This window comes from Pseudorca crassidens, chromosome 13 (assembly GCF_039906515.1).
Source record: "Pseudorca crassidens isolate mPseCra1 chromosome 13, mPseCra1.hap1, whole genome shotgun sequence".
NCBI classification, from domain to species: Eukaryota; Metazoa; Chordata; class Mammalia; order Artiodactyla; family Delphinidae; genus Pseudorca; species Pseudorca crassidens.
In genome coordinates, this window is record NC_090308.1 from 777,005 (window position 1) to 793,816 (window position 16,812).

General features: G+C 39.9%; 1 long non-coding RNA gene and 1 pseudogene across 1 annotated transcript in view; both read left to right on the forward strand.

Moving 5' to 3' along the window:
- Window positions 1-2,708: 2,708 nt before the first annotated feature.
- LOC137204322 (uncharacterized) overlaps window positions 2,709-16,812 on the forward strand; it is a 57,476-nt gene continuing 43,372 nt past the window's right edge. Inside the window, exon 1 of the long non-coding RNA XR_010933524.1 lies at window positions 2,709-2,827. This is a non-coding gene — a long non-coding RNA (uncharacterized lncRNA). The remainder of the gene's footprint in view (window positions 2,828-16,812) is intronic.
- On the forward strand, window positions 6,731-7,305 carry LOC137204320 (eukaryotic translation initiation factor 1 pseudogene; annotated as a pseudogene).

The following is a 16,812-nucleotide window of genomic DNA, read 5'->3' on the forward strand; positions in this document are numbered from 1 at the left end:
TCCCAGGGCTGGAAGTTTCTGAAAGATTTATTTTTAGCTCAGTGTAACAAAGAGCTTCCAAACTACCAAAGAAATTGATCATTTCCACCAATTAAAGTGGCTTAAAAAGAATGCGTTCTGTTCAAAAGAACTTTCCTCCTACTCTAGGCAGACAGGCATCACAGGTTACAGTGGCCATGGGTGGGGTGAGTGGTTCTACCAGTAACTCACAAGTTGCTTTACAACCCCATGACCATAGGAGTCCGGTCCCCGGACTCTTCCATTTCAAATACCTTATTATGAAAAAGTTTAAGCATACATTCAATACATAGTAGATCTCCATGCACCCATCACCCAACGTCAACAGTTACCAACTCAATTCTCGTTTCAGCTCCCCGCCCCCAACACATGCTCTATTTATTTTGAGGAAACTCTGGCACGGTATACTTCTAGCTGTAAATATTTCAGTAAATAGTAATATCCTCAAAAGATAAGGACTCTTGGCCATATATATTGAACCATCCTTTACTGAGGTGTAACTTACACACCCCTGGCCATAGTCTTGATAGGTAAGACAAATCCCTCCGTCTCTTGCCATGTTTTTCTTCTACCACCTTAGTCCAACCACCATGATCTCTCTCCTGGACCACTTTCACGTGACCTCCTCTTGTCCACCCGGCAGCCAGACCATCTTTCTGAAACATCAAGCAGACTGTGTCATTCTTCTACTCCCTGTGGTGGCCATCCCGCTGCCTAGAATAAGATAAGAGCTTCCCACTGTGGCCTCTCAGACCTGCCCGGGGCCCGCCTCCACCCACTCTCCTCCTGGCCCAATAAGTTCCACCCGCGTAGGCGTAGTTTAACATCTCCCAGTCATTTCTGTTTCACACCAAGCCGTCTGCGTTAGAACTTCTGCCCTTGCTCTTCTTCTCGACTAGAATGATTTTCCAGAAATTTTCTCATGAACGGCTTCCTGCCTTTCAGATCTCAGTTCCTTAATCATGTCTTCAGAGAGACCTCTGACCACCTGATCTGAACAGTCTTCTCTCTTGTTCTCTGTCCTATCGCCCCGTTTCAGTCTCCATAGCACACGGTTCTCTAGAAGCAGTCTGTCTGTCAGCACAGAACCTCAGTTTTGCTCCTTTGAGTCTGTTTTTGTTACTGGCGCAGAAGGACACTTTAATATTTTCCAGAGATGAAGACTTGCAGGCACACTGGCAGCTTCTGGGTTTGCTTCTGTAAAGTGATCCCTCAGTCTTGTGTGTGGTTGTTGGTCCTGATTCCTTTAGATGGAAGTATTTGGGAAAGGTATTGGGTTAAATGGAGACACAAATCTGAAATAATGTTGCTATTTTCTGCTGGAAGCAACTATTCCAACGTGGATGTATTGGGCATGAAAACTAAACAATAATTGTTTCTATTTATCATTAACAATTCATACAAATCTATATGGAAAACTGCATTCTCTGAACTTCATCTTTGGCCTCCTTCATTGCCCTTTCCTAACTTGCCAAGTTTTGTATTATCCTGACTTCAAAAAAGATGGAAATTTCCCAAGTATGGGTGGTCTTGTTTCAGGCAGATAGCACATTGTGAAATTATTACACCACGTTTTAACCAGAGCACAGTTGTTTTAAGCTATATTAAGTACATCTGGGTAACAGCTAGTAAGTTTCACTTCCAAGGATAAGGTGAACTACTGGAAAATATCTTATTGCTTTTAAATTTTGCCTTTGCTTTCCATGATTTATGTCATATTATAAAAGAAAGAAAGAAAAAAGAACTTCTGATGGATGAGTCTGTTTTTTCCCCTGTTGCTGAATTTAAGAATTTGAAGTAGTTCATGGTCTCCTTTATAAATATAAATAGTTCATGAGGTCTCCTCTCATGCCTTTTAATTGTCAAACCCAAGAAAATCTAATAATAGATCTTTGAGCTTTAAAGAAAATTATGGAAAGGGAATATGGGCACTAAGTAGTGCTACCTTATGCTTGGCATGCCGGGAGACCTATGCTCAGACTTTGGTTCTGAACAGAGTTTATTTGCTGCTCCTCAAGTTCTCTATGATTGATGGCAATGTATTAGCTCACAATCCTGCCAGGTATGGGAATTACATTTATAGCCTCAAGAAAATAAGTGACTTATTGAAAATTATGGCGCTAGTTCATAGCAGAGCACGTGTTATAAGAGGTCTCCAGAATCCTAGGTGGGTGTTTTCCCACTATACTGTGGTAGCCTTTCAGTACAATTTAGAATTTTACTTGTGAATGGTTAGCTATCTTAATTTTTAGATAAGTCATCTTATAAAATTATACTTTAAATCGTTCACAGAATTAAAAAGATATTCATAGGTATCTTTTACATTAAAATATTCTTATAGATGAGTAGAAAATACAAATGATTTCAAATTTTACCTGGATGAGAAATTTGTATATCCAGACATTAGAGTATATGAAGTTACCAAGGAGGGAATTTAAGATAAGAGCTAACGGTGACCAAGAAAAAAGAAAGAAGACTCAAATTACTGAAATCAGAAATGGAAGTGGAGACATCACTGACTATCTTACAAATGAGCTACTGTATGACAGTAATGTATGTAGCTTGGGTGAAATGGAAACAGTCCTAGAAAGATACAAATTAGTGAAATTGACTCAAGAATAAATAGAAAATTCTAGTAGATTTCTAACAAGAGACTAAATTGTAATAATAATTTTAAAACTTCCCACAAAGAAAATCCAGGACAAGATGGCTTCATTGGTAACTCCTACCAAACAAGAAGAATTAATACCACTTCTTCACAAAATCTTCCAAGAAATTAGAGGGAACACATCACAACTCCTTCAGTGAGGTCAGTATTACTCTGATTAAAAAAAAAAATCAAAAGAACTGAACATTAAGACCAATATCTGTTATGAATATAGACACAAAAATACTCAACAAATGACTAGCAAATCAAATCCAGCAAAATATAAAAAAGATTATACACCATTACCCAGTGAGATTTATCCCAGGAATGCAAGGTTGGCTTAACAAAAAAGTAAATTAATGTAATATGTTATGTCAATAAACAAAATAAAACATATGATCATCTCAATAGGCACACAAAAATCATTTGACAAAATTTAACACCCATTTATGAATATTCAAACCATGACAACAATAGAAGAACTTCTTCAAAATGATAAAGTCTATCTGTGAAAAACTCACAGCTAACATCATCGTTAATTTTGAAAGACTGGATACTTTCCCCCAAAGATGAGGAAAAATACAAGGGTGTCCACTCCTGCCACTTCTATTTGTGATCATCCTGGAGGTTCTAGTTGGGGCACTTAGGCAGGAAACACACATACACATTTACATCTTGAGAATCATTACCAGCTGGTGATCCATTACCAATTACTTATGGGATTGTCGTCCCTCTCAAGTGTCTCGGGATAAAAACAAATGACAGTCATTGTGATAGATGAAACCCAAGGTCTCTTCTGCCCATGTGGCTCTACGAACACAGAGCTCCTTTCCTTTGGGGTGCCCAGAAGTGGAATCTCAGTGCCATGCCATTTTGCCTCTGACTTTTCTGACTTTGAACACGGATGTATGGTCTGTTGAAACAGGAGTCTGAGACCTTACTGCATGGCTGCCGTCTTTAGGAAACCACTAGACTCCACTTGGGCAGAACTTTCTTAGGACCTTCCTCAGGATATAGGAGGATTCGCCACTAATTCCTATTTAGTCACGGTTGTCACTCCCACAGAAACACATTTTCAGTCATTCCCGATCACTCCTGGGCGTGGGATATAAAACCCGTTGTGTATCTGCCACTTGTTCCTCTAACCTCACGTCCTACTGTCCTGCAAAACTCTTTGCCCAACCTGCTGAATTCCACGCACTTTCCATAGACTCTGTTCTCTCACACAGCTGTGCCTTCCCCTGTGCTAGCTCTTCTTTCTGGAGAAGTTCTCTCCACTTGTCCCCTCCCTAATTCTTATTTGTCCTTCAAGCCCTACCTACCCTACCCAGGGTGCTCTCCCCTGGGGCTTTGTCTTCTTCTGGGTGAGGATCACCTCCCAGATCCTTTACAGACCTGTTAACTTACTCTTCTGTTTCTGTTCTACACTTTCATCTCCTACAAACTCTGCATCTCCGGAGTCTAGCATATTAGTTACCATAAACCACAGATGCTCAGAAGTATGTGCTGAATTGATACTGACAGTTAGAGGACCTCATGGTGACACAGATCCAGTGATAACTCCCCTTCAAGGCGTACCTTCATCCTAGGCATCTATTTTTTCTGAAGTTACCTTGTCCTGGGGGCCTGGTTGAGACATTGTCAGAAGTAGGAGCCTAAGCTTCTTATTTTAGTTAAGCTGTGAAAAGAACATACTCTACCCATCGACCTTGAAAGGTACACCTTTATCACATCAAAAATTGAAAACACTTAAAGCCCTGAGTTTTATATGACTAAAATTAACAAAATTTCAAAAATAATTGAATATAAATACTGTGCAAGTTTGGGTGTTCTGCTGAAGGCTTGGCAGTGGAGTTAAATCCTCACTTAATGAAAATAGGAATAAAAATAGGAAAATACGCCAGGCTTGGTGACAAGCACTGCTTCCACCCGCTGCTCACTTCCAGACTGAAGAATCCCGCAGGCACCTGCATCGAATCCATGAACCTGGGTCAGGGCTACACGTCTGTGCAGGGCGCTAGGAAACCGCCTCCTGGCCTCTGCCTGGAGATCAAGAGGTGGCCGATTCCCTAACATCGGGAGAGTCTTCAGAAGGTGCTCAGTGGTGAGAAAACATGACAGATATCCTTTATGGAAGACAGACCAGAGTCTTTGCTAAGTGGATGTGCGTGTGATGGCACGATCGTGGGATTACACAGGGGAGGCTGAACAGTTTCCTTTGTGCCTCTCTTACACCTTGGTAGTGATGTGGGGACATTATCCTGTTCATATCTGTTAGGAGGGAGAATGTTTGAAGATGCTTGTTGTAAAATCAAGGATTTTTAAATGTAGGTGTTGTTAATATGCACTTGTTTCCCCACTAAGAGTTAATATTGCAGTAGTCTTTGTTGGTCCAAGGAGGGGCACAGCAAGGATGAGCTTCAGCAAGAAAACATACAAAGGCTGAAGGTCATTGTTAATTGCAGAAAACATCATTGCTTCCCAACTCTTTCACATAAATATGTAAATATGAGCGTGTGAAAACTGACCTAAGGAAACTGGCAGCAATCACTTTTATTAAAATATTAAAGTCAAGAGAATATAATTTTATGTATCAGATGTAACACATTCAAACATTCATACATTCATTCAATCAAAATTACTTAGTGCCATGAAAAACAGTAACAGACAGGCTGGTGAGATCCTTGTTTTCATAAAACTTAATCTAGTGAAGAACACAGACAGTAAATGTGAAAAAACCAAACTAATGCTGGGCAGTGTTCGGGTCTCTGACAAAAGCAGTGGGATTTGGTGTGGAGGGGCCCTCACGAGTGGGGACTATGAAATCAAAGCACAAATAAACTCTCTAAAATGCAAAAGACGTTGCTGTTGTTTCAGAAATCATGGGTGTGTGTGTGTGTGTGTGTGTGTGTGTGTGTGTGTGTTATGTTTTAGGTAGGTTTGTAACACTTCTCAGAAAAATAATTCTCTAATCATAGACTTTAGACCTGTGTCTCAGACAACGTTAAAATTCAACCTTTTGGTAAGTGATGTATTATTTTTATCTGATCCACAGAATAGAGAGGTAAAAGGCATTGTAAGCGGGGTAGGGGGGAGGCGTGGCCGCTGGACCTCTGACCCCCTTCAGGACAGAGCTGTTCTTTACCAGCAGCGAACACCAGGTTCACACACCCTGGAACCAAGTCCCTCAGGCGAGAGCCCAAAACCTGTGTTGGGGTTTTGCACAGTTGAGGCCATTTCCTCCCCCCGTAAAAGCCAGATGGGTACATGTGTTGTGAGGCAGACGTGGGGTCCGACGTGTGTGCGTAACTCACGGAGAGTGGACGCATCTGTGCATTTGGGTCCAGAGAACCAGAACTTTGTGACAGGAGGGCTTGAGGCCGTGGAGGCGAGGTTCCCCCTGCAGCTTGGGGACCGTCGGTGTGCTGGGCCCCGCGTCTCCAGTGACATATCTGTAGCTGTTTGTACTTGCAGCTTTTGAGCCCTGGCCACGGAAGATGGTTCATATTATATTTAATGGTTGTTGATCTAATATCTGGCAAGTGCGAGAGCTCTGTTCCTGACGGTCTGGCGGGGCCCTCAGCTCTGCGCTCCCTCACCGCTGCGGCCTCCAGCCCCGAGCAGCTGTGGTCACATTACAAGAATGTGACAGTTGGACTGTAGTTTCAGGCCTGCTCAGTTTCTTTGTAAATGATTTATAAGCCCAACTTGAAAAAAATCTATCTTTAAATAAGTTGCAGCGTTGGAGTTATGTCCAACGTGTAGGATTCCTTTACACATAATTCTATTATTACTAGCTATGGCACAGTCCTAGCAAAGTCTGTGAATTATAAAAATATGGCAAAAATTTTTTTTGCATTTAAGGATAAATGGTGTTCAAGAGAACAGAATACCAAAGGAAAAGGTACAATAACAAAAGTTTCCACATACAAAGCCCACAGACCTTACTGCAAGTGTGCTGGTGTGGTAAATCTCCCTGAATCTTTAAGATGGTGGCGCATTTAAGCGGGGTTTGTCCAAAGCTCACTGCTTTCATTTACTTACTGAAGGACAAGCCAGAGTTGAATTAAAAAGTGGATCATAGCCCCAGTCACTGAGCCGCCGCCGAGAACCCAGCAGCCTCCCCCTCGAGCCCCCTCGCTTCCCGACGCTCCGTACCCCACGCCCGCCTTCTCCAGCCGCCGCCTTCCGCAGGCCGTTTCCACCGAGGAAAAGGAATCGTATCGTATGTCCGCCATCCAGAACCTCCACTCTTTCGACCCCTTTGCTGATGCAAGTAAGGGTGATGATCTTATATCCGTATAAGAATTCAACAGAGAAACGGCAGGAAGACCCTTACTACTGTCCAAGGGATCGCTGGTGATTACGGTAAAAAGAAGCTAGTGAAGGCGTTTAAGAAGAAATTTGCCTGCGAGGGAACTGTAATTGAGCGTCCAGAATATGGAGAAGTAATTCAGCTACAGGGTGACCAGCGCAAGAACATATGCCAGTTCCTCGCAGAGATTGGACTGGCTAAGGGCGATCAGCTGAAGGTTCATGGGTTTTAAGTGCTCCTGGCTCATTGAAGCTTAAGTGAGGATTTCCTTGCAATGAGTAGAATTTTCCTTCTGTCCCTTGTCACAAGTTTACAAACCTCGCAGCTTGTGTAATGTAACCACTTGGGGTCTGCTGTTAACTTGGACGAGTGTAACTGCTTCACGCAATAAACTGAAAACAGCCATGCTGTGTAGTCTTGAAGTCCCTCATTTAAACAGAGGTCAAGCAATAGGCACCTGGCAGGGTCCGGCCTGAGACAAAGCAATAACAGTGATGTGTCAGCCAAGTCCAGAGCCCTGAGATCACAGACGGCTATGTCTGGCCAGAAGCTCCCAGCAATCCCTCTACAGAGTTCCCTGCCCTAAGAGAATGTCGCCACCTGAACAGCCCTCGGTGAAGCTGAGAGTGGAGGATGGGGTGAGGCAGCGACGGCAGCTGTACTGCTAGAGGGAGTCTTTGATCGTCAGGGAATCTGGTATCTCCAGATCTGGTATCTCCTGGTATCTCCAACGTGACCAGGAGGGCAGAGCTTAGAGCAGCCACCTTCATTCTATTGAGGTGATAGGACATCTGGCTTGCCACCAAGGTCTTTTTGACCAGACATATCCCAGCTGATCGATGAGCAAACTAGAATGTGAGGCCAACCTTCTATCAGAGTTAAACTTTGGACAAGGGAACAAATTTCAAACCGATGTATCAGTCACGTAGCTGTAGAGCTCGCAACTTACTAGCAGCGGCTGCCCAATGCCACGTGAAGTAACAAGCTGGTTTTTGGTTTTCTTTGGGGTTTTTTTCCCCTTCAGTTTTAATGTTATGTAATGTATTTAAACACTTATTTATATAAAACTTGTTTTCAGAAAAAAAAAAGTGGATCATTGCTCTGATATAATGAGTGTGGTTTGTCCATGATTAATAAAACTCTCTATTCTTAGTATAACTTGTAGAATATGAAGTCATTTTATGGGACATTTAAGATACAGATAAACAAAAATATGTTGGTGGAAATTTATTTTTTACTTCAGAGAAGATATTATTTCTAAATACGTGCCCACTTTTGAACAGTATATATTATTTTGGAAAATAGAAAATATACGTGAACAAAACAAAGCGAACAAACAAAAGGGAAAAACAAAAGCTCTTAGTTATTAGGTGCTCACACCGGAAGTAAGCGCTGTTGACATGTTAATGTTTAAACTTTGAGATTTTTTTCCTGAATATGTGTGTATACAACACATGCACATGCATATGGACATAGGAATATGAGATCCTATTGCAGATACTGGCTTTTAGTCTAATTTTTCAAGTCATCAGCTTCGATGTTTGCATCTAGTTCTCATACAGGGGTGCCCCATGGTTCATGTAGTCAGTCTTCTGGTGCTGCATTCAGACTGCTTCTCATTGTTTTGCTGAGATGTACAATGCTATCATGAACACCTAGTAGATGCATTTTTATACTTGTGTGATTATTTCCCTACAATAATTTTCAGAAGTGTAATTGCTGAGTCAGTTCCCTCACTTTTTTAACAGCTTTCGATAAATATTGACAAATTTTCTCCGAAAAGGTAGGGCCAACTTATATATCTGCTAGTAGAGTGTGAAGAAACTGTCTACATCAAAAAATAGAAATTATTATTTTTAAAATATTTGTTAGCCCAGATCACAGGCCTATGCCCAAACTGTAAGGGCCTAGGAGAGAGAGTAACTTACAGTTTCCGTTCTTGTGAATGGAGTTCCTCATTTTTGCCTCCACAACTCACGAAGGGGCTTCTCCAAAGCAGAAAGAGTCTCAGTTATCAGACAGCAAGAAAGGGAACTGTGCTTAGTATCTTGGGCATGTATTTCATTTTTCTGTGAATTATTTGTTCACCCTTTAAATTATTTTTTCATTAAAATACCTTTTTTGGGGCTTCCCTGGTGGCACAGTGGTTAAGAATCCGCCTGCCAATGCAGGGGACACGGGTCCGAGCCCTGGTCCAGAAAGATACCACATGCCACGGAGCAACTAAGCCCGTGCGCCACAACTACTGAGCCTGTGCTCTAGGGGTCGTGGGCCACAACTACTGAGCCTGTGTGCCACAACTGAGCCTGCCCACCTAGAGCCTGTGCTCCGTAACAAGAGAAGCCACTGCAATGAGAAGCCTGTACACTGCAACGAAGAGTAGCCCCTGTTTGCTGCAACTAGAGAAAGCCCGCATGCAGCAACAAAGACCCAATGCAGCCAAAAATTAAAAAAAACACACACCTCTTTTTCTCTTTAACTATTAACCTCTTTCCATATGTGAGCAATATTTTTTCTCAGTTTATGATATTTAAAATTTCCAAGATCTGTTTTTTTTATTAGACTTAGGAGAACTGCCCCCAGGATTACATATTCATTGATATTTCCCTAATTTTGTTTCATATTTACTACTTTGTTCTTATATATTTTTAATTTTATTTAAAATATAATCCTTGTGGATTATATTTGTATGTATGGTATGAGGTAAGGCTATTAACCCATTTATTTTTCTTCTAAAGGATTATCTAGGTATCCCAATTACTGATCATTTATTTCTTACTGATTTAAAATTCCAAATCCTTCATATAATGTTCTTAGGTCTGTTTCTCAGCATTAGTTTCCAGCACAGTCCACTGATTCTGATTATGCAGCTTTATAATAACTATTCCTCAGTATCCTTTTAAAAACATTTTACTTAGTTGTTCTTTAAAAATAATTTTATTATGCAAAGTTCCAAATATATCCAAAAGTAAGGAGAATGCTCTAACGAACCCCCTCTTACCATGGCCAGCTACAAGTTTATCAACACTGAACCAGTCTATTGATATTATTTACTCCAACCCCTAACCTCAAGATCATTTTGAAGCAAATCCCAGATGTTATTTCATCTGTAAATATTTTAGTATGTATTTTTATTAGATATTTTTATTGAGGTACAATTTACATGACTTAAGATTCTTCATTTTCAACTGTGCAATTCAGCTGGTTTGAGCGTTTTTGTATATTGTACAACTCTCACCACCCATCTGTTCCAAAACATTTCTATCATCCCCAAAGAGGCCCCATACCTATTAGAATCAGTGTCAACTCCGGCACTGCCAACCCCCTGAGCCACTAATCTACTTTTGGCTCTTCGGCTTTGCCTTTTCTGAATATTCCATATAAATGGAATCTTACAGTATATGTCCTTTGTGTCTGGTGCTCTTCATTTAGCATGATGTTTTCAAGATTGTATCAGTGTTTCGTTCCTTTTTATGGCTGAAAAATATTCCAGTATGCGTATGCCACATTTTGCTTATGTATTCATCTGTTGATGGATTTTTGTGTTGTTTCTAATTTTTGACTATAACAAATAATGCTGCTGTGAGGAGTCATATACAAGTTTTTCTCTAAACATATCTTTTCATTTCTCTTGTGTGTATGTGTAGGAATGAAACTTATCAGTCATATGGTAATTCTATTTTTAGAAAGTTTGAGGAACTGCCGAACTTTTATACAGTGGCTGCATTATTTTAAATTTCTATAGCAGTGTGAAAGGCTCCTGATTTTTCTACATCTTTGCCAACACTTATTATCTTCTATTTTCTTTTTTTTTATAGCTATTCTAGTGGGTGTGAATGGCATCTCATAGTTTTTATTTGCATTTTCCTAGAGATTAATTATGTTGAACACCTTCTCATGTGCTGGTTGGCCATCTGTATATCTCTATGTCTTTTCTGGAGAAATTCCTTCCTTTGGAGATATTCTATTCCAATTCTTTGGAGAAATTTTATTTAAGTCCTTTGTCCATTTTAAACTGGGTTATTTGACATATATTGTTTAGTTGTAATATTTCCTTATATATCCTGGATATTGGACCTTTATCAGACAGTTAACTGGCAACTATTTCCTCCCATTCTGTGGGTTGTCTTTTTACTTTCTTTATAAAATCCTTTAATACACAAAAATCTTTCATTTTAATGAAGTTCAATTTGTCTTTTTTTCTTTGGGTGCCTGTGGTTTAGGTGTCATATCAAAGGATCATTTGCCAAAGCCAAAGTTATAGAAATGTACCCCCATGTTTTCTTCTAAGAGTTTTGTAGTATTAGTGCTGACATTTAGGTCTTTGATTCATTTTGAACTGATTTTTCCCTATGGTGTGAGGTAGGGGTCCAAATCCATTTTTTGGCTCAGGGATATGCAGTTATCCCATACTGTTTGTTGAGAGGATGATTGTTTTCCTGCATTGAATGGTCTTGGAAACCTTGTCAAAAATCAATTGACCATTGATTATGAATGTATTTTGGGGCTCTCAGTTCTATTCCATTGTTTTAAATATCTATCCCTATCCCACTACCACACTGTCTTGGTTACTGTAGCTTTGTAGTAAGTTTTGAAATTGAGAAGTGTGAGTCTTCCAACTTTGTCCTTTTTCAGGATTGTTTTGGCTATTCGGGTCCCTTGCATTTCATATGAGTTTTAGGATCAGGTTGTACTTTTGTGCATAAAAAGAAATTGGAATTTTGATAAGGATTGCATTGAATCTCTAATTCAATTTTGGGGGTATTTGTATTGTAACAATATCGTTTTCCATACCATGAATACTGGGTGTCTATTTATTTGTTTATTTATTTATTTATTTTTATGGATCGTATGGTAGTTTTATTTTTAATTGTTTGAGAAACCTCCATAGTAGCTGCACCAATTTGAATACCACCAACAGTGCATGAGGTTTCCCTTTTCTCCACATCTTCACCAACACTTGTTATTTGTTGTTTTTTTGATAATAGCCATTCTGAGAGGTGTGAGGTGGTATCTCGTTGTTGTTTCGATTTGTATTTGCCTGATGATTTGTGATACTAAGCATCTTTTCATGTGTCTGTTGGCCATCAGTGTGTCTTCTTTGGAAAGTGTCTATTCAGGTCCTCTGCCCATTTTAATACTTTTTTTTTTTTTTTTTTTGCGTTACGTGGGCCTCTCACTGTTGTGGCCTCTCCCGTTTCGGAGCACAGGCTCCGGACACACAGGCTCAGCGGCCATGGCTCACGGGCCTAGCCGCTCCGCGGCATGTGGGATCTTCCCGGACCGGGGCACGAACCCGTGTCCCCTGCATCGGCAGGCGGACTCTCAACCACTGCGCCACCAGGGAAGCCCCCTCTGCCCATTTTTTAATCGGGTTGTTTTCTCTTTTGATGTTGAGTTGTATATGTTCTTTGTACATTTTAGATATTAACCCATTATTGGAAATATCTTTTGCAAATATCTTCTCCCATTCAGTAGGCGACTTTTTCATTTTGTTGATAGTTTCCTTTGCTGTGCAAAAGCTTTTTAGTTTGATACAGTCCCATTTGTTTATTTTTGCTTTTGTTTCCCTTGCCTGAAGAGACGTATCCAAAAAAATATTGCTAAGACTTATTTAAAAGAGAGAACTGCCTATGTTTTCTTCTGGGAGTTTTATGGTTTTAGGCCTTATATTTAAGTCTTTAATCCATTTTGAGTTTATTTTTGTATACGGTGTGAGAAAGTAGTACAGTTTTATTCTCTTTTGATTTATTTAGATCTTATTTAATACAACAATGTTCCATAGTTTTCACTGTAAAAGTCATGCACATCTTTTGTTAAATTAATTCTAATGAATAAGCTAATTGTTAAACTAATTAATAAAACGAATATTTTATTCTTTTTGATGCTATTTTAAATTGTTTTCTTAATTTAATTTCAGAATGTTCACTACTAGTATATAGAAATGCAACTAATTTTTGTATATCCATCTAGTATGCTGCAACCTGGCTGACCTAGTTTGTTAGCTATAATAGATATTTTTAATGGATTTTTGAACTTTCAATATATAAGCTCATGCCATGTGCAAATAGAGATAGCTTTGTGTCTTCTTTTCCATTGTAGATGGCTTTTATTTCTTTTTTATTATCTAACTGTTCTGGCTGTAACCTCCAGTACAATGTTGTATAGAAATTATGAGAGCAAACATCCTTGTCATGTTCCAAATCTTAGGCAAAAGTGTTCAGTCTTTCATCATTAAGTATGATGTTAGGGGCTTCCCTTGTGGCACAGTGGTTAAGAATCTGCCTGCCAGTGCAGGGGACAAGGGTTCGAGCCCTGGTCAGGGAAGATCCCACATGCTGCAGAGCAACTAAGCCCATGCACCACAATTACTGAGCCTGCGCTGTAGAGCCCACGAGCCACAACTACTGAAGCTCTCATGTCTAGAGCCTGTGCTCTGCAACAAGAGAAGCCACTGCAATGAGAAGCCCACGGACCGCAACAAAGAGTAGCCCCCACTTGCCACAACTAGAGAAAGCCCATGTGCAGCAACAAAGACCCAATTCAGCCAAAAATTAATAAATTTATTTAAAAAAGTATGATGTTAGCTGTGAATTTTTCATAAATGGCCTCTATCAGGTAGAGGAAGGTCTTCTCTATTTCTAGTTTGTTGAATGTTTTTATCATGAAAGGGTGTTGCATTTTTTTCAATTTTTTCTGCATCTATTGAGATGATCGTATGTTTATTCTATTGATATGATGTATTACCTGAATTGATTTTTCTATATTCTACTAACTGGGATAAATCTCACTTGATTATAAGGTATAACCCTTTTTATATGTTGTTGCATTCAGTTCTCCTGTATTTTGTTGAGGACTTTTGCCTCTATATTTATGAGGAATATTGCTGTATAATTCCCTTTCCTAGTGATGTCATTGTCTGGCTTTTGTATCAGAGAAATACTGGCCTCATAGAATGAGTTATAAAGCGTTCACTTCTCTTCTTTTTGGAAAATTTGAGAATGATTGGTATTAATTCTTCTTTATAGTTTTAGCAGAATTCACCAATAAATATATTGAGTGCTCAGTGTTTCTTTGTTGGAAGTTGTAATTATCATCATCATCATCATCATCATCACTCAGTCTTCTTAGCTAATAGGTCTATTACTTCTTGAGTCAGTTTTGGCAGTTTGTGCATTTATAGGAATTGTTCCATTTCATCCAGGCTATCTGATTTGTTGGCATACAAATGTTCATGGTATTCCCTTACAGCCTTTTTCATTTCTGTAAGGTCAGCATAATGTCTCCTCTTTCATTCCTTAGTTTGTGTCTTCTCTCTCTCTTTTATACATTGCTTGCCCATAAACATAGATTTATATTTATTATTTATAATTATTGCTTTATATATCTGTCTTTTATATCAGATTAAAAATACAAGGAGTTACAAACAAACATACATTTATTCTTTTATATTTACCTATTTAGTCTCCTTTACTGGTGCTCTTTATTTCTTCATGTGGACTCGAGTTATTATCTAGTGTCTTTCTATTCAGCCTGAAGGGCTCCCTTTAGCATTTGTTGTAGGGTATGTCTGCTCATGACAGACCCTTTTGGTTTTTATCTGCAGGTTTCTTAATTTCTCCTTCTTCTTTTTTTTGGCCACACAGCGCGGCATGCAGGATCTCAGTTCCCTGACCAGGAGTTGAACCTGTGCCCCCTTGCATTGGAAGCACGGAGTTTTAACCACTGGGCCACCAGGGAAGTCCCCTCTCCTTCGTTTTAAAGGGTAGTCTTTCTGGATATAGGGTGGTTGAAATGGTTTTTTTTCTTTCAGCACTTTCAGTATGGCACCCCACTGCCTTTTGGAATCCGTGGTTTCAGACGTTAATCTCATTTGTGATAACTGGTACATGATGGATTGCTTCTGTCTTGCTGCTTTCAAGATCATCTCTTTGTTTTTGTCTTCGGATAATTTCATTATGATGTATCTAGGTGAACATCTATAAATTTATTCTACTTAGAGTTTGTTGAGCTTCTTGAATGTATAGAATAATGGTTTTCATCAAATTTGGGAATTTTTCAGCCAATAGTTTTTGAAATAATATTTCTGATTCTTTCTCTCTCTCTTTGCCTTGTGGGACTCCCGGTATGTGTAATGCTGGTATGTCTGATGGTGTCCCACAGGTTTCTGAGACTCTTCTCCTTTTTCTTCATTCTTTTTCCATCCAGTCCTCAGATGGGTACTCTATTGACCTAGCTCAAAGTTCATTGATTCTTCTAACAACTGGAGTTGCTGTTGAATCCCTCTGGTGAGTTTTTCATATCAGTTATTGTACTTTTTTTTTTTTTTTGAGGTACCCGGGCCTCTCATTGTTGTGGCCTCTCCCGTTGCGGAGCACAGGCTCCGGACGTGCAGGCTCAGCGGCCATGGCTCACGGGCCCAGCCGCTCCGTGGCATGTGGGATCCTCCCGGACCGGGACATGAACCCACGTCCCCAGCATCGGCAGGCGGACTCTCAACCACTGCGCCACCAGGGAAGCCCTATTGTACTTTTTAACGTCAGAATTTCTATTTCATTCCTCTTTATAATTTCTCACTCTTTACCGAATAATTTCTGTTTGGTGAGACATCATTCTCAAACTTTCCTTTAGTTTTTAGGCATAGCTTCCTTTTTCTCCTTGAACATATTTAGAGTCTTGGTCTAGACAATTCCACGTGTGCGCTTCCTCGGGACAGTTTCTAGTGTTTGCTTCCTTTCGTGTGTATGGGTCACACTTTCTTGTTTCCTTGCATGAGTCACACTTTCCTTTTTTTGTTGAAAACGGGTTATATGAACATTATAAGGTGATCCCTCTAGAAACCAGATTCTCTCCCCTTCCCAGGATAATTTTTTATTGCTGCTTACAGCAGGCATTTTTATTTGTGTTTTAGTGACTTTCTGGATGAGTTCTGTAAATTCTGTATGTATTATTTGTCATTTATAGCCGTTGAAGTCTCCATACAGTTAACTCAGTTGTCAACTAATGACTGGACAGAGATTTCCTTAAATATCTGGAACCAAATCATTTCCCATCTTGGAACAGGAGCTGTGTGTGTGTGTGTGTGTGTGTGTGTGTGTGTGTGTGTGTGGACACACCTTCAGTCCTCAGCCAAGATGTATACAGCTCTGTCTTAGCTTCACTCCTTCACTGAGCCTCAGATCAGAACAGAGGTGAGCACTTAGGTCCTTTTTGGACCTTTCCTGAGCCTGTGCACAGCATAGGTGTGCACAAGGACTTCTCAGTTCCCAGGACTGTGGCAATTCCCTTCTCTAGCCTTTCCTTCCAAGGTTTTTGGTTCGTGAGTTTTTTGCCCCAAATGTTATCTGTCATCCAGGCAGCAGCAAAGAAAGCATTACCCTGTAACAATTTTAGACAAATGCTTTAGCATGGGCCGGTTCTGCATCAGGTAAAACAAAGACAAGCCTTTTGAGCCAGTCTTCCAGGGAGACATCAGATAGGTCAAAATAAATGATTAAAATTCTTGTAAATGAGTCTGTTCTGCTCCATCCAGTATAGGAGATGCAGGGAATTATTTTCACGGCTACCACTGAGCAAGGGAGTTGGCAATGGGAATGGGGTGACTCAGACACCAAAAATCTTGTGGTTCTCACTGAGATTCAGCTGTTTTGTTGAGTAAATGCTCTTATGGTTCCTGCAACCCTTTGATTAATTTTCCGACTTCTGAAGAAAAGCGAATTCTGACAGTTCCGGCCAAGTTTTCGTTGCTTTTATGGAGGGGCAGAAGTTGGAGTTTCTTATCTTTCTGCTGCTTTCCTCTTACTCTTGCGATTTATTTCTTCAGCTGAATGTC